This window comes from Saccopteryx bilineata, chromosome 3, assembly GCF_036850765.1.
Source record: "Saccopteryx bilineata isolate mSacBil1 chromosome 3, mSacBil1_pri_phased_curated, whole genome shotgun sequence".
Lineage (NCBI taxonomy): Eukaryota > Metazoa > Chordata > Mammalia > Chiroptera > Emballonuridae > Saccopteryx > Saccopteryx bilineata.
The window spans coordinates 134,170,601-134,196,053 of NC_089492.1; positions in this window are offsets into that span (position 1 = coordinate 134,170,601).

The following is a 25,453-nucleotide window of genomic DNA, read 5'->3' on the forward strand; positions in this document are numbered from 1 at the left end:
TTCATTTTCATGTCTCCAGTTCTTAGCGCTATGTTAAAGAAATGAATGAATGAAACCTATCACTGTGACAGGATGACATTTATCTAAAGTTTTACAGGTAAAAAAATATGCCTTCATTATTTTATTTAATGCTTAAGCTTGTTCCATGCACAGTGGATATTTTTAGAACAATGAAACTATTCTGTATAGTATTGTAATGGCAGATACATGACATTAAACATTTGTCTAAACCCATAGAACTATACAACCCAAAAAGTGAACCCTAATGTAAACTATGGTAATTAGTTGATGATCATGTGTCAATATTGATTCATCAATTGTAATAAATGTACCACATGAATGCAAGATGTTCATAATTGGAGAAGCTGAGAAAATAGAGAGGAAAGGGATATATGGAAACTATTTTCTGTTCAGCTTTCTGTAAACCTAAAATTGCTCTAAAATAAGAAACTCTATTAATTAAAAAAATACCTTCCTGAAGTAGTGAGGACTAGTGGCTAGTATTACATGAAAGTCAGAGAATTGTTGTAACTGGCCCAAGGTCATACACTAAAACAATCAGAGACAAGACTCAAGCTTTCTTATGCTGCACTTTCTATAGTTAGTACAGGACAAGTTTTTAATCTCTATTCACTTCTTGGTGAGGGATAAGGCAAACTCATCACTGACATTCTTCTTTCGGCACTTTTGGAAAGTAAGTCTTAGGTGGAGTGGAGTTTATTAGAAACTGTGAGAATACCCTTCACAAGACTAATTTAGAGTCTTTATGACTCAGTAGAGGCTGTCAATCCTAAGTTATTTGACATTTAATTCTTGCTGATGTAAATTTTATATGACAAATAGTTTCATTTAATTGTGTCACCTCTGGCTTATATACACCATAAAAGGTTTCCGTTTTAAGAGCCAGCAACAAAAGTGCTAAGAGGAATAATGTCAAAAAATCTTGCAAGGGCATGGCTGGCTGGAGAAGGGCAGGTGGCTCTCTGAGAAAGAAGATCTGAGTGGAGGCTGGGCTTTGGGCAGGAGTGCACCTGTGCTTGTCTTAAGAGTGCCTGGACTGGCAAGGGGGCCATTTCTTCTAGGGACCCTGACTGATACACTGTCCTTCTGGTGGTGAGTTCAGACTCCTGCCCCTCCTCCAGTTTGTCCTTTCCACTGATGGATCTCCCACCAAGTGCACTTGCTTTATAAAGTGCTCTGACATACAGTAATAATATTTCATAATGACTTCTTCAAGATTTCTTAACTCTGTATTTTTGTTTCTCCATGTAAAATCACTGTGCTCAGGGGTGATGGTATGACTGAATCCCATTAAGTATTAAGAAAGTGGATTGAGACCCTGGCTGGCTCAGCAACATAGTGTTGGCCCACTTTGTGGAAGTCCTAGGTTTGGTTTCCAGACAGGGCACACAGGAGAAATGACCATCTGCTTCTCCACTCCTTCCCCTTATCTCTCTTTCTTTCTCTCTCTTCTTCTCCCATGGCCATGGCTCAATTTGAACAACTTGGCCCCAGGTACTGAGAATGGCTTCATGGCCTTGCCTCAGGTGTTGAAATAGCTTGGTTGCGGAGCAATGGAGCAGCAGCCCCAGATAGGCAGAGCATAGCTCTAAAGGAAGGAAATTGCTGATGTTGTATATTCAACATACTTATGGGGAAGGTTGAAAGATAAACAGCTGAGAAAAGAAGTTAAATTAGTAATATAACAGGATCATAATCATCATCATTTACATGGCTATTATGCTTTAAAGTTTAAGGTATTTTTTCAAATATCTTATTTTATCCCCTCTATTATGGCAGAAATTGTTTTTGTCTTATGCATAGTGCTCAAGTCCTTGCCACACACAGAAAACTATAATAGTTAGTGTAAAATGAATAAATACATGAGTACAAGAGTGGTGAAGAAAAACAAGCAGTCAGGTGAATGTAGGAGTCTGTCTCTCTGCCTTTCCACCTCTCACTTAAAAAGAAAAGAGAGAGAGAGGGAAAGAGAGAGAGTGAATTGACTGGTATTTGTATGTCAACAAACTCTTTATTGAGCATCTACTATATTTCAAGCTCTGTGGTAGATATTATGGAAAATGAGCAGCCTCTGTCCCCAAGAAGCTTTCTGTGTACTAAGAAGATCTGATAAACCTATATAATGAGATAACAATAAAAGGTATATGTGTGTGTGGCACTCTATTGTTTATTAAGGACTTTCATGTGTCTATTGTAACATTTTCTGAGTGATTAAAGCATATATTATTTCTCTCATTTTCTTGGAGGTGACTCTGAGATCCATGGCATGACAGCTGGTTTTCCATTTCAAAGATCAAGTTCTCTGTTCTTATCACACTCTTTGAATACACTACAAAGTCCCCCAGTAAAATATGAACTCTTCTAAGATGCTAAACACACAAAATATATGCCAAGTTGTGTGTGCCATTACTACAATGTTTTGGTTCTGATGATGAGTATTTTATATATTTCTGATTAAGGAAATCAATGTAGGGACTGGTTAATGGTTTGGTCTGTATAATAAAATATTTGCTAATATTCCACTAACCAAATGTGTTGAATGTTATTGGGCACCCTATATATTAGACATTTCTCAATTTGAGTCTAAGATTCATAGTAACAAACTTTGTGTATTGTCTATGGGAAAGATGTGATAGCTGGTGAATCTTTGAGGATGAATCTCATGACTCATGCCAGATATCTTCCATTGAATCCACCTGATCCAGTCTTCACAGTACCTTCCTACCCTGCTCTGTGCCGGAAGAGGCTGACCTACGTGAACTGTATTAGTGGGTTACTGTGCCCTCAAGAAGAAGCATCTTTTTGGATATAGCCAATGATCCCTGGCAGGAAATCAGAGGTAGGAGAAAGAATGAGGCCAGGGTGTTTTTTCCAGGATCTACCTTTTTAAAATCATCTTGGATTCGCTTCATTGCTTCTCTTATAGTAGCCTTCTCTCTTTCCTTCATCTTCTCCTTTTCCTTGTCTGTTCCAGTATGGGGGGCAGCAACAATTACTTACAAATAAAACATGCCTGCTTAATAAAGGAAATACCTTATTTATAAGTGACTCTTCATTCAGTCCTCCTTAAATTATCCTAATCTGAGTGTACATTTTATTTCCTATTATGATCCTTAAAGAGTTTATACACCTTAAAAGGTCTAGGCTTCATGCACCTGCCTCTTCCCTGGCTTAGTCTTTCCACTAAGAGATATTTTGCACAGTAAAAATACACACAGTGACCTAATTTAAAAAACAAACAAACAAAAAACAGGCAACATGAGGGCTAGAAAAAGCGCATGTGACACAAATGATTTGGTAGCAGTGGGGGTGGGCAGAGTGGACATTAAAGAAAGGGCAACCACGTAATAAGAAGTCTTCTGTTTCTTGTCTTTGACTGACTTATAGTGACTTTGGAGTGTTTTGAAATATAAAGACAAAATTTTCCCTGGGAAGGTCCGTTTTTAAAACATACATGTATGCATATCAGGGAAACAGAAAAGTGCAATGAAGAGAACCTGGGAATCAATGTGTTGTTCACTACTTCCTTGCTTTCTTGTCTGTTAACTTCTCTGAGATTTAGTGGACTTGTCTAAAAAGTGCAGATAATATTGACAATAGTCCTTACTTCACAAATATCTCTATTATTATTTAGGGTTTAATTATGTTTTAGCTAATGTACTAATATGTTTTCCTTAGTGAGAAAAATTATTTTGGGGGGCACTTTATTTTTGTATCATATATAAAAGGAAATATAAATTAGTATTTACCCTGAAAATTAGGTTCTTCCCCAAATATCTATCAATCAATACCAGACTGTACAAAGTTGGGGCAATCTCAGTTGGTATTAACCTACCATGAAAGAGCCTTTGGAATAAGGATTCTGAGGTTATTGATACCACATTATATCATTAAACGAATCAGCAAAAAGTTTACTAAGTAACCAAGAGCTGAATTTCTGCAGGTGCTTCAGATATAAAACATATGAGGCCATGGTCTTTGCCCTCAATAAAGCCCTTTTGGGCTGAAAGAACAACAGGTGAGTGCATAAAATGTGACCTATGAAAATCATATGTAATGCCCTACTACCCTTTGTCTCCCAAGTCCTGGCACACCTTCCAGTCTATTGTGGGAATGTCTCATAAAAGTGTGTAGAATTTGAATAAATTGAAAATCAACAACACCAGGCCTGAGAAGTAAAGACAGTAAGTGCACTAGGAATTCAAAGAAAAGAGTTCTTTGTGGTCTTAAACATTTCATGAAGATGGAGAAGATTGTTCTGGGCCTTGATAAATGTGTAGATTTTGGTAGGTTTAGAGGGGAAAAAGCAACACTTCAGGGGACTAGATTTATAAAAATTAATTTACCTAGTAAAGTGGTATGAATTTTAATAAGAAATAATTTATAGACACACATTTATATAATCTTGATTTTAATAGGACTTGATTTACATAGACCATCCAAAAGACTGTCTAATTTTTTTTACAGCAACTAGGACTATGTGGAATACTATTTCACTATAACTGCATTAGCATAGTGTATTTCTTTCTTTCTTTTTTTTTATTATTCACTTTTAGAGAGGAGAGAGAGACAGAGAGAGAGAAAGGGGGAGAAGCTGGAAGCATCAACTCCCATATGTGCCTTGACCAGGCAAGCCCAGGGCTTTGAACCGGCAACCTCAGCGTTTCCAGGTTGATGCTTTACCCACTGCACCACCACAGGTCAGGCACATAGTGTATTTCTTTGGGAAAAAATATATATGTATATATATATTTTACATAGACAGAAAGAGGGATAGATAGGGACAGACAGACAGGAACTGAGATAGATAAGAATCATTAATCATCAGTTTTTTGTTGCGAAACCTTAGTTGTTCATTGATTGCTTTCTCATATGTGCCTTGACCCTGGGCCTTCAGGAGACTGAGTAACCCCTTGCTCAAGCCAGCAACCTTGAGTCCAAGCTGGTGAGCTTTGCTCAAACCAGATGAGCCCGCGCTCAAGCTGGCAACCTCGGGGTCTCGAACCTGGGTCTTCCACATCCCAGTCCGATGTTCTATCCACTGTGCCACCGCATGGTCAGGCTGTCTTTGTAAAATATTTATTTACTCATGTGATAGATGACACATTATCTCCATTTAAAAAACGCATTAGGTAAAATTTTAAATTAATTAAATGAAAACCAGTACACTGAAGTAATTAGGGCTAAAAATATTAAAGAGACATAGCAAAGGCATAAGAGAGACCATGACTAAATACAAGCCACGTTGAGGTGGCTGTCCGTAGATCAATAAGCTGTAGGAAGAGAACAAATTACAATTTCCAGAAATTGTGATGTGAAGGGTGTGTTCAGCAGGTGTGCAGGAATAGGCATGGTGAATGGGGACATAATTGCCACACAGAGGGGAGGCTACCAGCTGGGGCTATTGGAGGTGGAGAAATTATGGGTGAGGAAAAGTGTGAGGTACAGCATGAGGCTACAGTAGGGGTTAGTGCAGACAAGGAAAATAGGAACTGAGAAGTTAAAGGTCAGATGAATTACTGACATGTTCTTGATATATCTGAAATTGGGATTCAGTACTATGGGGCAACCAGGAATCACTTAGGCCCAACAGATGGCAGGAGTGCTCAAGGAAATGTTTTGTAATGTTGGTAGGGGTGGAAACCCTAGTGGAAAGTGGTATATTGAGGAGAGGAGGTATGGCTTAGAAAAAGGCTACAAGGAGAGGTCTGTACTGGGTTTAGCTTTTAAAGGTGTCAGGGAAACATAGAGCTTATTGACTAAAAATAGGGCTGGCTCTTCCATTTTATTAGTCACTTGATTGTGGACAAGGCCCACCAGGGGTGAGGATGATGGAGACTCCTAGACTTGACTTCAGAGACCAGGTTCAGTGACGCAGATCTACCTTATTAAGGAAGTAAGCTAGCTTATATACATGGGTCTAGCCAATAGAATGTTACAGCAGGGCAAATGGCCAAAAAAGGTTAGGAGGCTGCCTGGTTGGTGCTAAGTCATTTCCATATAGCGGGCAAGCTCCCTCCGGGGTGTGTCAGGAGGGTTTATCTGTGCTGGAGTGTTCTCACAGCATAGCATCAGCCACAGCTGCCAGGTTAATGCTCTGCGCTCTACCTACAGTTTCCCTTTCTCTTTTTATTAAGGCCAGTTGGACCTGTTGGATGACTGCTTGCTGCTGTTGTACTTGCTGAATGATACACATTAAACAACAGAATCCTAGTAGAACTAAGATACCAATAACACCTATAACACCATATGCTAGCAGATTGGCTGGGTTGAACAGGAAGGCAAGTTTATACAATGTTTGTTCTAGTAGTCCAAACAATATTGGAGTTACCCAGGTGTGATTGATAGCAAGGACCTATTGTTGTAAGGTTCTACTATAATTAAGAAAATTTTTATTAAAGCATCCTTTGATTATGGCTGCAAGGCACTGTCACTCTATAGTGGCATTGTGAACAGGTATGGGGGTTACACAAACAGAGGGGTAGCAAATATTACATTGTGCATGACTCAATTGCCAGAGATTGTTAATCTCCTCGCTTAGGAGGTCAATTTGTTGTAAGAGATTAATTATGGCCCCATGAAACTGTCCATTGATTAGTTGCTGTGTAGCAAAGGCATCAGCAGTTCTTTCTGCTAACTGATTGAGGGTGGCTCCAGTTTGTTGAGTGGACACTAGGGAGGCTACTCCAGTGGCCGCTCCAGCTACTGCGGTAATTATTAAGGAGATGACAAGGAAAACAAGGCCTACATCTCTTTCTTGCAGCCTTCGATGGACCACTAAATCAGCTGGGCCCTCCCAATCAGAGGTATGGACAGGGACCCACACTAAAGGGGAGTGAGTACAATCAAAGCATATGGGTGAGTCCTATCCCAGCAGTTGGTGAGATTGCATGTCAGGTTAATGCAGCTAAAGGAACTTAAGTTACTGGTTAGGAAATAGAATGGGGGTCTCAAACAGGGCAATCCTCCCAGGGGACAGGATACATTGATGTGGGCAAATACATTTCCCTCCCACTGTCCTGTAGGAGCCCTCCAAGTACCATTAAACAGTCCCATTTTTGATCATGAAAAATGGACGTAGGTTCATGCATGCCCCATTCTCACAAAGATCTCAGTGTCCAAACACAGAACAGATGGCTTGCCGTGGGCTGTGTACTGTATCAGGTTGCATCCCATCTCTTAGTCTCTGATGCCAAACCCCAAGGTTAGGGGTTTGCATGTCCAGGTCAGATGCAAGCTAGCAGTCTCTCCAGGGAATTCCTTCTTTCAGAAGTGCCCTCAGATGTTCATCATACAGGAACAAACAGAGGGGTGACCCTAGAAAGGCAAGGTTAGCAGGGCAGGTCCAATTGCTGGTAGCTAGGGGGAGGAAGGCTTGAAGGCCAAGCACTGAGCCTCTGTTGGTGGTACCATTTTCAGCCAAGTCCCCCATGGTATGTTTCTGAAGGAGGACCCACCCCTCTGAGGGAGTGGTGTCATTACTTACAGTAAATTTGAGTAGCATTGGGTCACTGAGGTTACCCCATAGAGTGCCATTCCACTTTTGGGATTTCCAACCACTGTTGTCGCACAGGAGACCAAGGGAACAGTTATTGGAGTAGATTGCAGGAAACTAGGGGTTATTAACTTCAATGAGCATGATTATCCCAGGGTGGGGAATAGCCTGTGTGGCTTTCCTTGCACCTGAGAGTTGGCTGTGATAATGACACACATGAGTAGGAATAGAGTGCCTGGGCCCTGGGGGCCCAACAGGGGCCAATCTCTGGGCTTGTTATGCTAAAGCCTTCATATCCCCCCAGGTGATTGGGTGCACACATTGGTTGCAAGGTCTTCTTCTGGAGCATTGAGGACCTCCTCCAGGTGGCCGTTCATCAAGGGCAAGGTTTACCATCTCCTGGGTCGTGGGGCTCATTGGAGGAGTCATCTTGGGACACTGGAATTGGTCGGACATTCCGTCCTGGGATCCAAATGGCTGTGGGTTGTTTTCTGGAAAGACACAAGCATAACCTCTCCCTTACGTTAGAAGGGGGTGTGGTTCCCACCACTGAGCTGTGGCTGGGTCCTTCCAGCATACCAACGGCAACAGGGTTGGTTGGCTATGAAGGCCTCCCCAATGTTTGTAAGTGGGAGTTATGCCATCAGAATCAAAAGTTAAATAATTGAGAGTGAATACAACACTGAGGAGCACTTCTCCAGGTGAGGCCCAGGGCATATTACCCCTTTCTTTTTGTATTTGGAGCTTGATGTCCCATGTTGCCATTCAACAATGGCTTGTCCTTGGGGGTTGTAAGGAATGCCAAGGTGGTGTGTGATTTGCCATTGAGAACAGAGGGCTTTAAACTGGCCACTGGTGTAATAGGGTCCATTGTCAGTCTTAATCTCCCAAGGAACGGCAAGGCAAAGTATGGCCTGTCAAAGGGCATGAATTGTATGTTTAGTTTTCTCTCCAGCTAGGACCATGGCTGAGATGGCTCCGGAGAAGGTGTCTACCATTACCTGTATGTAGCGAAGTTTGCCAAATTGGAGAACATGAGTGACATCTATTTGCCATACAGCATTAGGCTATAGGCCCCGAGGGTTGACACCTTGTGGCTGTAGGAGGCCTAATGGTAGTAAGGGCCTGTGTTGTTTACAGGTATGAACAAGGTGTTTGCAAGCTGCGTGAGTGAGATGGGGAAAGAGAGATTTGAGAGAATAGGCAGACATAGGAAATCGGGCATGCAGTTGCCTAGCTTGCTCAGTAGGAGAAAGAGTCAATACTAGAAGATCAGCTTGTGTGTTGCCTGCTGTTAAAGGACCAGGTAAGCCAGAGTGGGAGAGGAGATGCTGAATATACCAAGGGTGTTGATGCTCCTCTAATAGTTCTTTAAGTTAGCTAAGGGCCTTATCAAGTGCTATCTGCTTAGGTTGGAAGGTGGAATGAGCACGACCTTTAACTGTTTGTACAGTATAGGCACTATCCGAGAAGATATTGAGAGGAGCCTGTTGCCAGAGGTGCAGGGCATAATGGATGGCTAGTAACTCGCCTACTTGTACTGACCCCGTATAACTATATTTATGGAACTTTGTGCCTTCTGTTGGTTATTTGAATATTATTCCACAATGGCAGCGGCTAGCATCAGTGAACGCCATCATGCTATGTGAAATAGGGGTAGAGGCTGGATAGGAATAAGGGGTTGTTTGTAAGGGGACTCTCTGTAGGAGTTTATCATTGGGTAAGTGATTGTCTATTTGACCAGGAAAGTTAGCCACAAGTGACTGTACTTCTAGGTCATCAGGAAGGAGGAATTTGTATATGGTGAAGAGGGATTGGTCAGATGAGTATATCAGGCTCTCGACCATACAGGGTGACATAAGTTCACCGGTTCACCGTAGCTTTCGGTCAAGAATGCAGACTGTGGTCTTGCTGGGGGTGATTTTAGACAGCTGACTATATACTAGGTGTATCCAATAAAGGGGTTTGTTCTGAAACAGGACTCCAATAGGAGTGCCTTTTGTGGCTAGGACAATGGCTGAGATTGGCTGAGTAGGTTCTAGCCTAGCCATCAACACAGAGTGAATAGCATTGTTAACATCCGCTATAACCCGTTTTGCTGCAGTAGTGATACGGCGGATGCTAGTGGGCTCTGTGTCACCTTCGAGGAGGGAGAATAAGGGGTCTAATTCAGCAGTAGAAATAGATAGGTATCTATGTATCCAGTTTATTTAGCCACATAGCTCTTGTAATTTGTGTAAAGAGCATTGCTGAGGAACTGCAAGCATAGGGGAAATAGTTATAATTTCTTTTCCTATGCAGTATCCTAAGAAAGTAAAAGGTGGTAAAGTTAAGTTTGTACCTTCTCTGGTGCTACAGAAAGTCCAATGGCATTCAGATTAGCTAAGAGCTGCTGGTAACATTCCTCTAATGCCATAGGCTCGACATGAGCTATTAATATGTCATCCATATAATGGTATATGAGGCATTGCTCCCACAAAGGTTGCGTCGCGGTGCCTACATACTGCTAGCAGATGGTAGGGCTATTTTTCATATCTTGCGGTAGGACTGTCCACTGATACCTTTGAGCCAGAAGGGCATGATTAGTGGAGGGCACAGTAAAAGCAAAATAAGGATCGTCTTCTGGATGGAGGGGGATCGAAAAAAACAGTCTTTGATGTCTATAATTTTGGTACCCATCTTGGCTATATGCTTATTAATTGCCCTTAAATCATGGAGGAATCTCCATTTTTTTGGATGCCTTCTTCTGTATCACAAAAACAGGCAAATTATGAGGACTGGTGGAGGGTTTAATATGTTTGGCTTCTAACTGTTGCTGAACTAGCTTGTGTAACTCCTTTAAGTTTGGTTTTGTTAATGGCCACTGCTCGACCCAAATTGATTGGTTGGTATCCCATGTAATTTTGATGGGTTCCAGGGATTTTAGTTGAGCAGTGGCCTTTAGAATTGGGGTGAGGGGCTGGCTGGTAATAGAGACACAGAGTAAAGATAGCACATCTCTTCCCCAAAGTGTATGTGGTAATTCAGTCATAAATAAGGGACTGAAAACTCCAGTTACCCCATCAGGATCTGTCCAATGGAGGGGCCCTATGGCTTTTTGGGCTGGTCCTGCTTCACTAACTTCCTGTATAAGAGGTCTGGGCCGCATGGCCCAGCCTTCCTTTTTATCTTCCTCTCTGATTACAGAAACATCAGCACCAGAGTCTATGAGCCCAAGAATGGGGTGGCCTTCTACTTATAGGGCCAGAAAGGCTTTATTCTGAGTTAAGGGTAAGGTTCAGTAGACTCCCGTGGGGAGTTGCTCTCTTATGGGCGGGGCTGAGAGCTGCCCAGCTTCCCGTTTAAAGGCTCCAGGGGCTTCCCATCTGCAGTAGTAGTTGAATGGCAGTCTCCTTTCCAGTGAGATCCCTTTTTACAATGGGGGCACACAGAAGGTGGATTTTTTATCATTCTTCCCTTTCCTATTAGGGCATTGTCACGCAAAATGTCCTGTGTCTTTACATTCAAAGCAGGCTCCTTGTGTCGGTTGGCTTCCCTGATGGGAGACACTTAACTGGGCTGCAAGAGCTATAGTGAGAGCCAAGGCTGAGTTGCTGCCCACATCTCTGCAGGCAAGGACCCAATCATCTAGGGGCATAGCTCTGATAGGTCCTATTGCCTCGCCTACATTCTCCATCAGCGCCTTTCCACACCAATTCTTTAGTTAGAGCATCTGCCGCATCAGCATGTGTTACTTTGCGCTTTACAGCTTATTGGACCCTTCCTAAGAAGTCTGAAAAAGGCTCATTGGGACCCTGAAGCAATTTGGAAAGCTTCAAGGACCTTCCATGAGCATTAGTTTGAGTAAATGCTCTAGTACAGGGGTCCCCAAACTTTTTACACAGGGGGCCAGTTCACTCACTGTCCCTCAGACCGTTGGAGGGCCAGACTATAAAAAACTATGAACAAATCCCTATGCACACTGCACATATCTTATTTTAAAGTAAAAAAACCAAAATGGGAACAAATACAATATTTAAAATAAAGAACAAGTAAATTTAAATCAACAAACTGACCAGTATTTCAATGGGAACTATGGGCCTGCTTTTGGCTAATGAGATGGTCAATGTGCTCTCACTGACCACCAATGAAAGAGGTGCCCCTTCTGGAAGTGTGGCGGGGGCCGGATAAATGGCCTCAGAGGGCTGCAGTTTGGGGACCCCTGCTCTAGTAGCACATAGGCGTACTTGATCAAAATACTGAGGGGATCCGATAGCCTGTACAGCAGGGGAGGCAAATTGCCCTTCTCCTTTGAGGGCTTCAGGAGGGAGGTTAATAACAGCCCTTTGATTCTTTTCACCTATTAATTCACATTGTTCATTGTACAAAGCTTTTCATTGAATTAAGTCTCCCATGGTGAGGACTGCTTGAGCTAACATCTTCCAGTCATGAGGGCAATTTAAATCAATACTGATATTCTCAAGTAATTGCTAAACATAGGGAGAGTGAAGGCCATCTTCCTGGATGGCTTTCCTAAGAGTAACAACCATTTTTTGGGTCATGAGGGTACCAAGCTTGTGGTTGTGCAGCAGTAGGGTTAATGTTGACCAGAAAAAGTTGAGGGGGGTCTAATCCCAAGGCCGCACGAGCAATATCTCTTTGCTGACACAAGGCAGTGTATAGGCTGGCTGTTGGACAGATAGAATATATTATGGTCACTTTGTTAAAGATGGCGCTGCCCATGTGGAAGCGGTTGCCCAGGTGATGTTAAAGTGTGTTGGGGGCGGGCTGTGGGCAGGCAGGATCCTTGTAGCATGGGGCTTGGTTTTAGGACTAAGCCTTTTCTACCCTTTTTGATGTGGGGTGGTGGAGTCCCATTATGCCCCAAATAAGTGACTTTGTATTAGAGACTTCCCTATTTTGTATATTGGATTAAAGGTTTTGATTTCTACACTTTATAATGGGAGCAGAACGGGAGCTTGCTCTCTTGGTTCCTGAGATTAATATTAGAGGAGAGAGCAGAGGAGAGCAGAGAAAGGCCACATGGAGGAGGCCAGGAGAAGCAGCCAAGATGGTGGAGTGCTGAAGGAAAAGTCAGTTTGTGCAGAGTTTGTGCAGGGAGAAGGAAGGAGATGGGGAACAGAGGTGAATAAGTCTGGTGAGCTAGAAACCTTTGATTCTAGGAAACTCGGATAAGTCAGTAGCTTTGTGAGCACTGAATGTGAGTGGGTTTTGGAGCCCAGTGTGTGTTTTTACTTGCCTGCTGGGTGCAAGCTAGGATTAAAGATGATGACCCACCGGTTTTTGGTTCCATTGTTTCTTTATCGACTGTCCGAATCCAATGCGAACCTGCATGGGCCAGGCTGCTGTGATAGTGGCTCTGGCCACTGGCTTTACACTGGCCCATGTGTCTGCAGCAGGAACACTGGTTATATTTAAAACAGGGGTAGAAAATGGAGTCTGAGGAACTGGGGTGGGGCACTGAGCCCTGGCAGGGACTGTAGAAGTGGTGACTTCCACTTCTGCGGACTGCGGAGCTGATGGCGCAGTTACTAATTTAGTTGGTTTTGTTTCCGCGTGCTCGGCCACAAGTTTATCAACTGCAGAGGCCCAATTACCTTCCTCCTCTGCAGCAGGGGGAGAATAAGGGGGTGGGGCCTCTTCTGAAGGAGGAATAGCCTGTAAAATCTTAGTAACTGGCAGAGGGTCCCCAGAAGGAGCACCAATCAGGCAGGCATGTATTGCTAGTAGGGCAGGAGTGAGGCCGAGAGGGAAGGTTTGTCCTTCATGTACTTTGGCCGAACAAACGTGTTGGAGAGCTCTGTCCCAAGTGTCTGGGTCCCAAAGGGGTGCGTCCCTAAGCAGGGATTGAAACCAGAGAGAATCTCCCAGTAAGTACAAAGATCCTTTTCACTAATTTTAACTTGCCTATTCTGCAATCAGGCATGCAGGGCTCCAGCCTGCTGGACTCAGGAGTGAGGGGGAAGGTTTTCCATTGCAGAAGGTCACTCACCCTTCCCTTGGATGCTGGCTGGGTCCCTGTTTGGGTGCCGAAATGTGGACAAGGCCCACTGGGGGTGAGGATGATGGAGAGGCAGAGACCCGACTCCGGAGACCAGGTTTAGTGACGCAGATCTACTTTATTAAGGAAGTAAGCTAGCTTATATACATGGGTTCAGCCAATAGAATGTTACAGCAGGGCAAATGGCCAAAAAAGGTTAAGAGACTGCCTGGTTGGTACTGAGTCATTTTTCGTATAGCTGGCGAGCTCTCTCTGGGTGTGCTGGGGAGAGTTTATCCATGCTGGAGTGTTCTCACAGCATAGCATCAGCCACAACTGCCAGGTAAATGCTCTGTGCTCTACCAACATTTGATTTTGGATAAGGTATTGTACTTTTCTGTGCCTCAGTTTCCTCACCTGCAAAATAGGATTCCTGGGGAGTTTTAAAGACATGTTACATTTAACATGAACAGAATGGTTTCTGGCACATAATAAATGCTCATAAGTGTCAGCCACTTTGTTGGTAGCATTATTGTGTTGCTGTGACTAGAAGAGGTGCTTTTTTTTTTTTTCAGGGATATGTGAAACTGGTCTCTGATCCCTTCCAAAAATTGTAGGATGGTCCAGGGGTTGCAGGAAGAATGCTTCAGTGTTCTTTATGGGTATTTCACCCAGTTAGCATGCTCCTAAACCTCTTAAGCCTTTGGACATTGGAACTCTTATATACAAAGTGACTTTTGGAAAAGCAGCAAGGCAGGAATCAGGGTGAACATTTACCATTTGCTGCAGTCTCTGTTTCACTGGGATGAGAGGAAAAGTTTGGACTCACATATTGAACTTAGTACCAGTATGACTCTGACTCTTTCTGGTAGGTAGCTTGACTTCTGCTATTCACAGAGCCCAGAAGTCCCTAAGTGTCCATTTTCAGTCTTGGCATAATCTTCATTTTCTACTCCTTTATGTGGGTGTTTATAAGGGTGTTATCTGTTTTATTGAGCTTTGCTCACTAAGGTGAACTTCTGAGCCTTGCAAAACTAGCCTCTGTGTTTAATACCCTTTGGCTCTTTAGTTTACCTTTCTTGTTTATCTGTTGAGTCATAGGATCTTTATTTTTTTTTCTTGGTGTGGCCTGATGAAAACTTAAACAGTTCCTGACAAGTTTCAAGCCCAAAGTTTCTATCTTCTGCCACTTTTTCCGATCATTCTCTATTTGTTTAAAGCCACAGTGGTGTGGTAACCTGTTTCTCATGGTGATCCGGGCACTGGCTAAAGGCTTCTCTGCCCCTTGTATGCCCAGAGGCAGAAAGGCAGGAAGAACCAGAGTCCAGACCCCAAGTATACATTTCAGTTGGGGGGGTGGGAAAGAGCATCCCAACTTTGAGTTTTAGATAGAAGACCTTTCCTTCTTAAATGGAATACTTTGGGAAATACATCAAACCATTATTAGGCTGCGATGACTTTAGTGATCTACAACATTCATTTCCCTGGACGTGTTTTAGTAGGATGGGCCACTTCCAACAAAGGAGCTGGAGGCAGGAAAGGTCAGGACCTGCCTAGGGAGGGAGAGTATGGATACTACAGGCCCCAACTACGGGATCTGGAGAACTAAGAAGTGCTTGGAACACACTCTGTGTTTTTGTTGTTGTTGTTTTGTTTTTTGTTGGTGATGATGAAGGTCAAAATAAGAGGCTGGTGAAAGGGGAAATTGAGTTTGAAAAAATTATCACAGCTCTTTGTTGAGAATCTTTCTTTTTTCTTATTAAGATATAATTGACGTATAACATTATATTAGTTTCAGGCGTATAACATAATGAGTCTATATGTGTAAATATTGTGAAGTAAACACCGTGATAAGTCTAGTTACCATTCAAATATACGATTTTTTCCCTATGATGTGAATTTTTCATATCTACCCTGTAAGCTTCTTGCAAATGTGCAATGCAGTACTATTAACTATAGTCACTGAAGTGTACATTCCATTCCTTGATTTACTTATTTTATAACTGAAAGTTTGTCATTTTGACCACCTTTATTCATTTTACCCACCCTCCATTTCCCGAGTCTGGCAACTACCAATCTGTTCTCTGTATCTATGATTTTGGTTGGAATGTTTTAATTGTTATTTTTTGGCTTCTACAGATGAATGAGATCATACAGCATTTGTTTTTCTCTGTCTTATTTAATTCAGCAATATGTCCTCAAGGTCCAGCCATGTTATTGCACATGGCAAGATTTTTCTATTTTTTTTATTGCTGAATATTTACCGAATATTCTTTACCCATTCATCCACTGGTGGACACCTCCATATCCTGGCTATTGTACATAATGCTACTATAAATATGAAGGTACAGATATTTTTTCGATACAGTGATTTTATTTCCTTTGGACATATACCCAGAAGTGGAATTGGTAGTAATGGTAGCTCTATTTTTATTTTTTTGAGAAATCTTCATACTGTTTTCCACAATGCCTGCACCAGTTTACATTCCCACAAGCAGTGCATGAGGGGCCTGTCCCTCCATGTCCTCTCCAGCACTTGTTGTTTCTTGCCTTTTTCATAGTAGCCATTCTGACAGGTGTTAGGTGATATATCTCATGAGGTTTCGATTTGCATTTCCCTGATGATTAGCGGTGTTGAACCTCTTCTTGTGTACTTGTTGAACATCCACATATCTTCTTTGATAAATTATCTGTTCAGATTTATTGTTCATTTTTAAATCAGGTTGTTTTTTGTTTTGTTTGTTGTTGTTGTTTGGGGGTTTTTTTGTGTTTTTTTTTTTTGCTCTTGAGTTGTATGAGTTCCTTATATATTTTGGACATCAACCCCTTATCAGATATATGATTTACAAATATTCTCTCCCATTCCACATGTTGCCTTTTCATTTTGTTGATGGTTTTCTCCACTGTGCAGAATCTTTTAAGTTTAATTTAGTACTAGTTTATTTTTGCTTTTGGTGTAAATTCCAAAAAAAAAATCATCAGTAAGACTAATCTGAAGGAGCTCACTGCATATGCTTTCTTCTAGGGGTTTATGATTTCAGGTTTTATGTTCAAGTCTTTAATCCAGTTTGAGTTGATTTTGGTGTTTGGTGTAAGATAGTAATCCAGTTTCACCCTTTTTATGTGGCTGCCCAGTTCTTTTGTTGACCATCTTGATCTCACAGTGTTATTTTGGGTTAACTCTGGGTGTCAGAAAATCAACATAAGAGGCCATGGGAAACTTCCAAATCAATCACCTCACGTGACTAGTGAGGAAGGAGCACAGTTGAGATGACCGATTGTTCCTTTCATCACCAGCTCATTGGAGGGGAGGGTGTTCCACTGGAAAAAAGGGAGTAACTCAGGAGGCATTGCATGATACAATGATTCTTTCCCTCATCAAATAAAAATGATTCTCTTCTCATCTTTCCATTACTTAGTGAGCTGTTCATGTGTTGGTTCACAAGTAAATTGCTTTTTGGGTTCAGTGGGTCAAGAGATAAGATAAAAAGTTGTCTTTAAGTATTAGAGATATAACCCATTGTATGTTAATAGAAGAAAAAAAAAGATATAATTGCTTTTTAAATAGCCACAACAACTGGACTAACATTACGTACCTCTTTCTCAAAACCTTTTTTTTCCAGTTTTTTTTTCTTACCTGCCCACAATCTAGTCTCTTGTCTCACAAATCCAGCTCACATGCTACTTTCTCTATCTTTTCTTCCTGTAAGTATACAACTTGATTTTTTTCAGCTCTAATTACCTTTTTCTGAGCATGCTTACATTTATTTCCTCCTTGAACTGTGATGCTCAACTTTACACACAACACATCAGATATGGCCAACTAAATATTAACAAAATAAAATAATTATTTCCCAATTTTTGCATTATGTTTTTAATGAAGCCATTGAATATGGCAGCCACAATTAGATCTTTGCCTCCTAAAGGAAAATCTTTCTTTTTTTCTTTAGCTCAGTGGTGAGATTTAAATAATTTAACCACCAATTCTCTCCCCTGAGTGTTTTAAGTATGAAAAAATATATATTGAAAGGTAGTTTATTTCATACATTTAATACTTAAATAAGAATAATAAAAAGGTACACAAACCTAGATTATGTTATTAGTGTGTTAAAATATTAATAAAAAGTATTAAATAATAGCTGACAAAAACAATAAAACTTATTTAAGATAATTCCATATCGCCTTATAAAATCTTTTTAAGACCCTAATGTGTTAGCTCATGCATATGTTGAAACATAGGTAATTAAACCTGTATAGGTAAGATTGGTTTGATTGGATTCAAAAGTATAATGAGTTTTATGAAATAAATAAATAAATATTACAAGCGTAGTTCCAGCAAATCTTTTTCACCTATGGATGGAATGAACATATGGGCACTTACACTACACTTTTATGCAGATGAACGTTTAAAAAAAGTAAAAAATGGAAATAACAAGGTTTCCATATTGGACAGCTGCCTAGGCGCCCACCTTAGAGACAACCCTGATTACAAGTGCATTTTAACAACTGGTTTGCTGAACTCAGAAAAAAATTAGGTATTGGTTCGGCCAAATGGGTGTGAGCCAGCTGAATCCCACCACTGCTTTAGCTGCTGCTGGCCCGTATTCTTACCCCAACCTGTTTGTAAAGCTGTCTGTTTAGACACAAGTGTAGAGATTTACAATTATCTTTGTAAAAACTATATCTTATAAAATTCAGTTTATCACTCCAGGCTGCTAAGACACATTTGAAACTGTATTATATAAAATTAATTTTCTTTTGAGCTTAATGCCATTTATGCAGTTGATAAACATGGTTAAGAACCTATAAAAATGTTGGATTCTTCTTCTTCTTTTTTTTTTTTTTTTTTACAGAGACAGAGACAGAGTCAGAGAGAGGGATAGATAGACAGGGACAGACAGACAGGAACGGAAAGATGAGAAGCATCAATCATTAGCTTTTCGTTGCGCATTGTGACACTTTAGTTGTTCATTGATTGCTTTCTCATATGTGCCTTGACCGCGGGACTTCAGCACACCGAGTAACCCTGTGCTGGAGCCAGCGACCTTGGGTCCAAGCTGGTGAGCTTTTGCTCAAACCAGATGAGCCCGTGCTCAAGCTGGCGACCTCGGGGTCTCGAACCTGGGTCCTTGGCATCCCAGTCCAACGCTCTATCCACTGCGCCACCACCTGGTCAGGCAGAACCTATAAAAATGTTGAAAAGGTTCCCAGTCAGGGCACACAGAAGAGGCAACCATCTCACTCTCACTTCCCCTCCCACAGTCATGGCTTGATTGAATTGAGCACTTTGGCCCCAGGTGCTGAGAATGGCTCTGTGGAGCCACCACCTCTGGTGCTAAAAACAGCTCAGTTGCAAGTAACCCCAGATGTGCAGAGCAATGGTCCCAGACAAGGGTTGATGGATGGACATGTTTGGGGCACATACAGGAGACTGTCTCTCTGTATTCTCTACTCTCACTTTAAAAAATGTTGAAAGACATAGCTGAGGACACATTAGAGATCAGAGAGCTGTACTGATGCCACAAAGCTCAAATTTCAAGCTTAATTCAAGCCCACAGAAGAACAACGGTCATTGAGCCTGTTATCAACATCAGCATTCAGTGCCTCCCCTGTGTGAGTCCTCTGCTCTCTATCCGACCATCAGTCCTGTCCTGCACTGGACCTTTGTTCATGTAGGACTGGAATGTCTCCTTGTTAAGCTGTAGCCTTCATTGTGAGTGGCCACATGACTCAAGCCCATATGACTGATTTTAAGTTTCTCTGTTTTTCTAACTTACAGAGACACCTTACAGAGGACTGATGGAGAGCATCTAGTGGTGCTTAATATGTATGTATTGAATTAAAGAGTAAATTAATGAATAAAACTGCTGCTTTACAATATTTATTTTCTTGATAGTAAGAACATATCTGGAGACATTTTTTAAGGTAAGACAGATAATAGTATATAATTGTCTGGAATACTGACTGTGTTAATTTGTTAGAGCTGTCTTAAAGTATCACAGACTATTTGGCTTAAACAAAAGAAATTTATTTTCTCATGACACTAGAGAATAGAAACCCAAGAGCAAAGTGTTGGCATGGTTAGTTTCTTCTTAAGCCTCTCTTTCTGGCTTGGAGATGGCTCTTTTTCCTGTGTCTTCACCTGTTTTTTTCCCTGTGTGTATCTCTGTCCTAATCTCTTCTTATAAGAAGAACAGCCATATTGTATTAAGGAGTACTCAATGACTTCATTTAACCTCAGTCATTTCTTTAAAGACCTTATTTCTAAATACAGTCACATTCTAAGGTTCTGGGGGTTAAGACTTCAACATAGGAACTTTGGAGTAACTCTGAGCCTATAACACTGGCAAACAAAATCCAGTAAATGTCAAAGTTTCCAGAATGTGTATATTTCTTGGGATCTTTCACCAGCTCGGTGCTACTTAATGTGTTATAAATTAGAAGGAAAAAATCAATCTTCCCTTTGGACATATTTTTTTCAGCAGTTTGTTCTTTTTCTTTTAATCGAGTCAAAAGTATTTTAGATAATTTGGGGGGAGGGCTTTGTTCTTTCTCTAAAAGTAACATTAATGAAGGTAATAGGGTGAAATAAGGTAAGTATATTGAATGAGAATAACCTAATTAAGAGGTTCATTCCACCACACCACACCCCCCGCATATTACATTATTAACTTGGCGCTCTCTGCATATTTTACTTAAAAGCACTTAAAGTTAACATTTGACAAACTTGACATCTAAGATGTAGAGAAGTGATGTTGGGATATGGCTTGTCTAGATTTTTATTGTTACTCTATTATCAGCTGTCTGGTTGAAACTATGTCTTCTTAACTGCCCTTTGCCTATGCTACTCACACATTCAAGACCTGTCAATGTTTGCTGATTTCAAGGATGTGAGGGAAAATAATGTCTGCTAGCCTACTCTTAAACTCCAACCCTTTAGGTTAACTTTGACTCCATTTAAAAGTACAAGTTCCCTGGGAGGTTATATTAAGTTATTTACACTTATTTTTTATTGTTTATTTGTATTTTTCTGAAGTGAGAAATGAGAAGGCAAAGAGACAGACAACCGCATGTGCCAGACTGGGATCCACCTGGCATGCCCACCAAAGGGCAATGCTTGACCCATCCGGGGCGTTGCTCTACTGCAACCAGAGCCATTCTAGTGCCTGAGGCAGAGGCCATGGAGCCATCCTCAGCACCCTGGCCAACTTTGCTCCAAGGGAGCCTTGGCTGCAGGAGGGGAAGAGAGAGACAGAGAGAAAGGAAAAGAGGAAGAGTGAAGAAGCAGATGGGCGTCTCTCCTGTGTGCCCTGGCCAGGAATCAAACCTGGGACTTCCACACGCCAGACTGATGCTCTACCACTGAGCCAACTGGCCAGGCCTACGTTATTTACACTTTAACCTGCCTGAAAACTCTAATTAGGGGAAGGAATAGAATACAGCATGAAAGTCACCAGAAAGGGGCAATGGACCCAGAAATGGGAAGCTTGGAGCACAAAAGACAAACTCACCCACCTGACAACTTTTTACTCTGGATGCCTGGGTAAGTAAGGCCTGTCACATAAGAAATACCATGCTCCTCTCCGTTGGGGAATGGTGGGTCCTTGAGTTGTTCTGTAACAAATTACTACAAACATAGAGGCTTAAAACGATAGTCATTATGATCTCACAATTATGTAGGTCAGAAGCTCCAGTAGATTTGACTGGGCTCTCCGCTATGCTTTTATGAGGTGCTAAGATCAAGTGTTAGCTGGGTTGAGTTTTATCCGAAGGTTTTGGGATGAATCCGCTTCCAAACTGTCATGTTTTGGGCAGCAACACAGTTCTTACTGAGAACTTCAGACCTAGGCTAGTTCTTTGCCATGGTAGGTCTGAAGTTCCTGTTCCCCTTCAGGCTGTCAGTTGGGGTGGCCCGCAGTTGCTGGTGGCTGTTCCCTTACTCAGGGGCTCCTCTATTTTCACAGCAGTAACAGCTGCATCAAGTAATCCCTTTCACCATTTGATTCTCTCTGATTTTCCTTCCACTTTCCTTTTCTCTCAGCAGCTGGCAAAAGCGCACTGCTTTTGAAGACTAGCATGGGTAGATTAGTGGATCCTGAAAACTGCCATATCATAATTTTGACTACAACAGCAAAACCCTTTCACAGCAGTGCCTAGGTTATTGTTTGATTGAATAACCTGGGGACAGTAATTGTCTTGGGAGTGGGGGCAGTTTCTGAGTTTTGCCTGCTACCCTTCTCTCACCCACCTCTTGGCCCAGCAAACAGCATCCTGTCCTCCACCTTATGCCTGAAATCACCAAGGAAATAGAGAGTTAACTGGAGGCTGCTCTCAGAGCTCCCAAATCTAGTCAATTGTGTTTTCCATGGTTTCAGGGTTGTGGGGTTTTTTTAGTTCTTTTTTTTTAAAATTTTATATTTCAGTTACAGTTTATATTCATTATCATTTTGTGTTAGTTTCTTCAGAGTTTACTTTGGGAAAGGTCAGTTCATAGCCCATTTAATTTTCTCTTTTAAGACACCTGCAGGGCATGTTGACTTATCCCACTTGACTCAAAGGGCGAGGGCCATCCTGCTGGGCAGGACCGGACTTGCGCAGAGGCAGTTGGTGTTGCTGCACTGTGTGAATGAGAGACTCTGCTGCATCGCTTGGTTTCGCATCTAGTACTGCTCACGCCTCCCAAAGACTGTCCCACAAATGACAATTCTGACTCTTTTTTTGAGTTTCCAGCTTCCCACTGCTCCATAAAGAAAGCCTTCCACTGCGGTCAGATGCAACCATTACAGTATTCTTTAAATTGAGCTCCAATCTGCTTCCCATTGGACTCATATATATGGTAGTATAGGGAATGGAACATTCCAACAGCTTTTTATTTTTTCTTTTTCTATTTTCTGTTTTTCTATTATTCTCTCTGGTGGAGAGCAGCATATGTCTCAGTCAGCTGAGAATTCAGACTGTGACCTCCCTTTCACACTAAAATTAACACTGCACTTCTTAGATTATTTTCTCCTTCATGTCTGCCCTTGAAATTCTTTTAACGCAACTTTCAGATAGAGGACCGCAGGGCCTGTGCATCCCAGAAAGAGACAGCTGACGCACATTCCCGAGTGCCTGGAAACCTGCTTACGGCATCAGAAGTCACGTTCTTCTGAGCTGGCTGGGTTTTCTGTTCGCCTTTCAAAACTGGAGCGTGCTGCTTTGAGGAATATGCCTGATGCTATGGCCGGGGTGGTCCTTGTGATGACCTAGTATCTTCCTCTGCAGAGAAGCATTCCAGGGTAGCAGAAAACCAGAGATCTTCATGGTGAAGGAGCCCAAACTTACATTTTTGTGTAAAATAAGGTTGAGACTGTGAACCTGGAATTGAGGTGACCTGGGAGGGAGACTTTAATGCTTCTTGTCATCACAAAGTCTATATATATATATATATATATATATATATATATATATATATATATATATATATCTAGCATGTTGTGTACTCTAAACATATTGTAGTTCAAGTGAATGGCATGCATTTCAGATACACTCGGGACTGCAGAGGAGGGCAGAGAGGTTATCCAGTGATTTTCCACGTGTGAGCAGTTGTCAGCTGATGCTGCCCTGAGCTTTGAGAGTAAATGCTCCTAACACTCTCTCGAACATCCCCTGGGAAATTCGACGCCCTCCTCAAGATGTCTGTGGAACCCTGCGAGTTCCCTTCTCATGGGCACTTCTGAGTGAGAGCACCCATCTCCTGGGACCCTCTCTCTCCTTCAATCTCACTTCCCATGACTGTTTCTTCTGCTTTCTGCTTCTCCAGCTGTAGAACTCAGCAGTCCCCTTGCTTTTTGCCTAAACCATCCACACAAAGCATTAAAATGTGTCAGCGAGTTTAAGGAGCACTGGGAGGAGAGAAGATGATTTATAGTAACACTGATTATTGTAATTGGGATATTAATTGTCCCCACTGTGGAAGGTCCTTCCATTACCCTGTCATTGGGAATTCTGACTGGTCACTCTCCTGTGGAGCCAGCCTCCTGCCCCATATCTTTGACATTTCTCCCTTCCATTCTCATCTCCCCTCCCTTTCTTTCTTCAAGTTCCCCCAATAAAAGTTCCTGTTTATTTCACATGTGAAACTGTTTAGCTGTCAATTTGTCATCTTCTAAACCATGGCCTACTATACTCCAAGGGGCTTTTCTAAATGCAGTTCTGTGTCTAAAGAATAAACCTAAACACAGGTCATTCCCTTACGGGGGTTCTTCAGGTAAAAGTATCTTTTTCCACTACACATTGCTTATTGCTGGAAAGGAATTGATGGTAAAAGCATGTGGTTACCGGTTCTGCAGAAGTTGATACATCAGTCTTTGTTTTGATCAGGAGTTCTTTAGGGCTGAGGCCTGACATGTCATTACTGTTTCCTGATCCGTGTGGTGGGTTGTATGTGTGTTGCACTTTGTAATAATTACTTGAACTGCACAGTTATAAATTAATCACTTTTTATATGTATTTTAATATGTATGCTTTTTGAGAAGTGGCCTGCATAAGATGGCACAGTTATTAAGTGGCAGGCTTAGGACTGTGGACGCCCAGTGAGGAGCTTCCCTCAAACTGAGTTGCCTCTGCAAAGGCCAACGTGGGTTGGCTGCTTCTCGGGGCACATGGGGCTCTGGATAAAAAGAATGAAATTCATGTTGTCTCCCTACGTCTCTCCTGTCTGTGTGTACCGTGCCACCACCAGAACCTCCCCTTCAGAGCCCCAGAACCAGGCACATTCTTTGCTCCCAGACACCTTTGCTCATATAATTCACCCTCAGTGAGTGACATTCATTTTATTTCTTCGCTGAAGAGCAATCGTTTTGGGTAGAAGTTTATTCACTCTCCACCCCGATTTTATAGTATAATGGGCTTAGAGCCTCTGGTCAGGGTGATTAGGGTTGGGGGCAGGTGTCATTCCAGAGGCTGCTGTCTGCTTCACCTAGATAGGAGTTCTCAACCTTGGGTGCACTTGAATCACCTGGGCAGCTTTAGAAACTACGGAGCCCTGGGCCACATCCCCCCTGCCCCCAGAAGATTCTACTTAATTTGTCCTGGCTAGTGGTCGGCAAACTCATTAGTCAACAGAACCAAATACCAACAGTACAACAATTGAAATTTCTTTTGAGAGCCAAATATTTTAAACTTAAACTATATAGGTAGGCACATTGTTATTAACTTAATTTACTCCTAAACTGGCCTTTGCTAAAAACGTCCTCAATCTGATTGAGCCGCATATAGCTCGTGAATCACGGTTTGCTGACCACTGGTCTGGGCAAACAGGTTCAAAATCTCCCCAGATGATACTCACTTAAGGCCAAGGTAAGCAGCCACTGATCCTGTTCTAATTATCTGGCAGGACCTGCTAAACAATGAAGGTCTTAGCTGGCAATGGGGAGCAAGATGCTGAGATGTAGCATTTGATTTTTAGCTCAACTTGAGGTGAGTATGCTAGAGATTGAGAGAGTATTGCTGTATCATGCAGTGATTATGCTCCATCTCCTGTTGAATCTCCATAGATGGTCCAAATTACCTCGTGTAGTTTAGAGCACATGTAGACATTAATACACTATTTCTTCTGCTACTTTGGCTTAAACTTCTTTTAGTCCTTTTTCAGGTAGTCACAAGGGTGAGCTGAGCAGGAAAGTCAGCCCTTTTGAGCTGAGTGGGATTAGAAGAATATGGGGATGTGTGAGATTAGGATTCAGAAGGACGGTGACTCACTATACAGGGAGGTTATGGTGAAGGCTCAATGAACAGAGGTCAAGGTAAAGAAGGTCAGGCATGATTTCAGCACTTGTCAGCTCCAGGACCTAACCAAGGTGCAAGGGTAGCAAATCCAGAGGCAGTCAAGAGTATGTGGTAACAGTTCACGCACTACTGTTCCTACTCAAGGTGGGAAGACAGCTTCCTGGAGATGGTGGTGCTTCACATCTGGA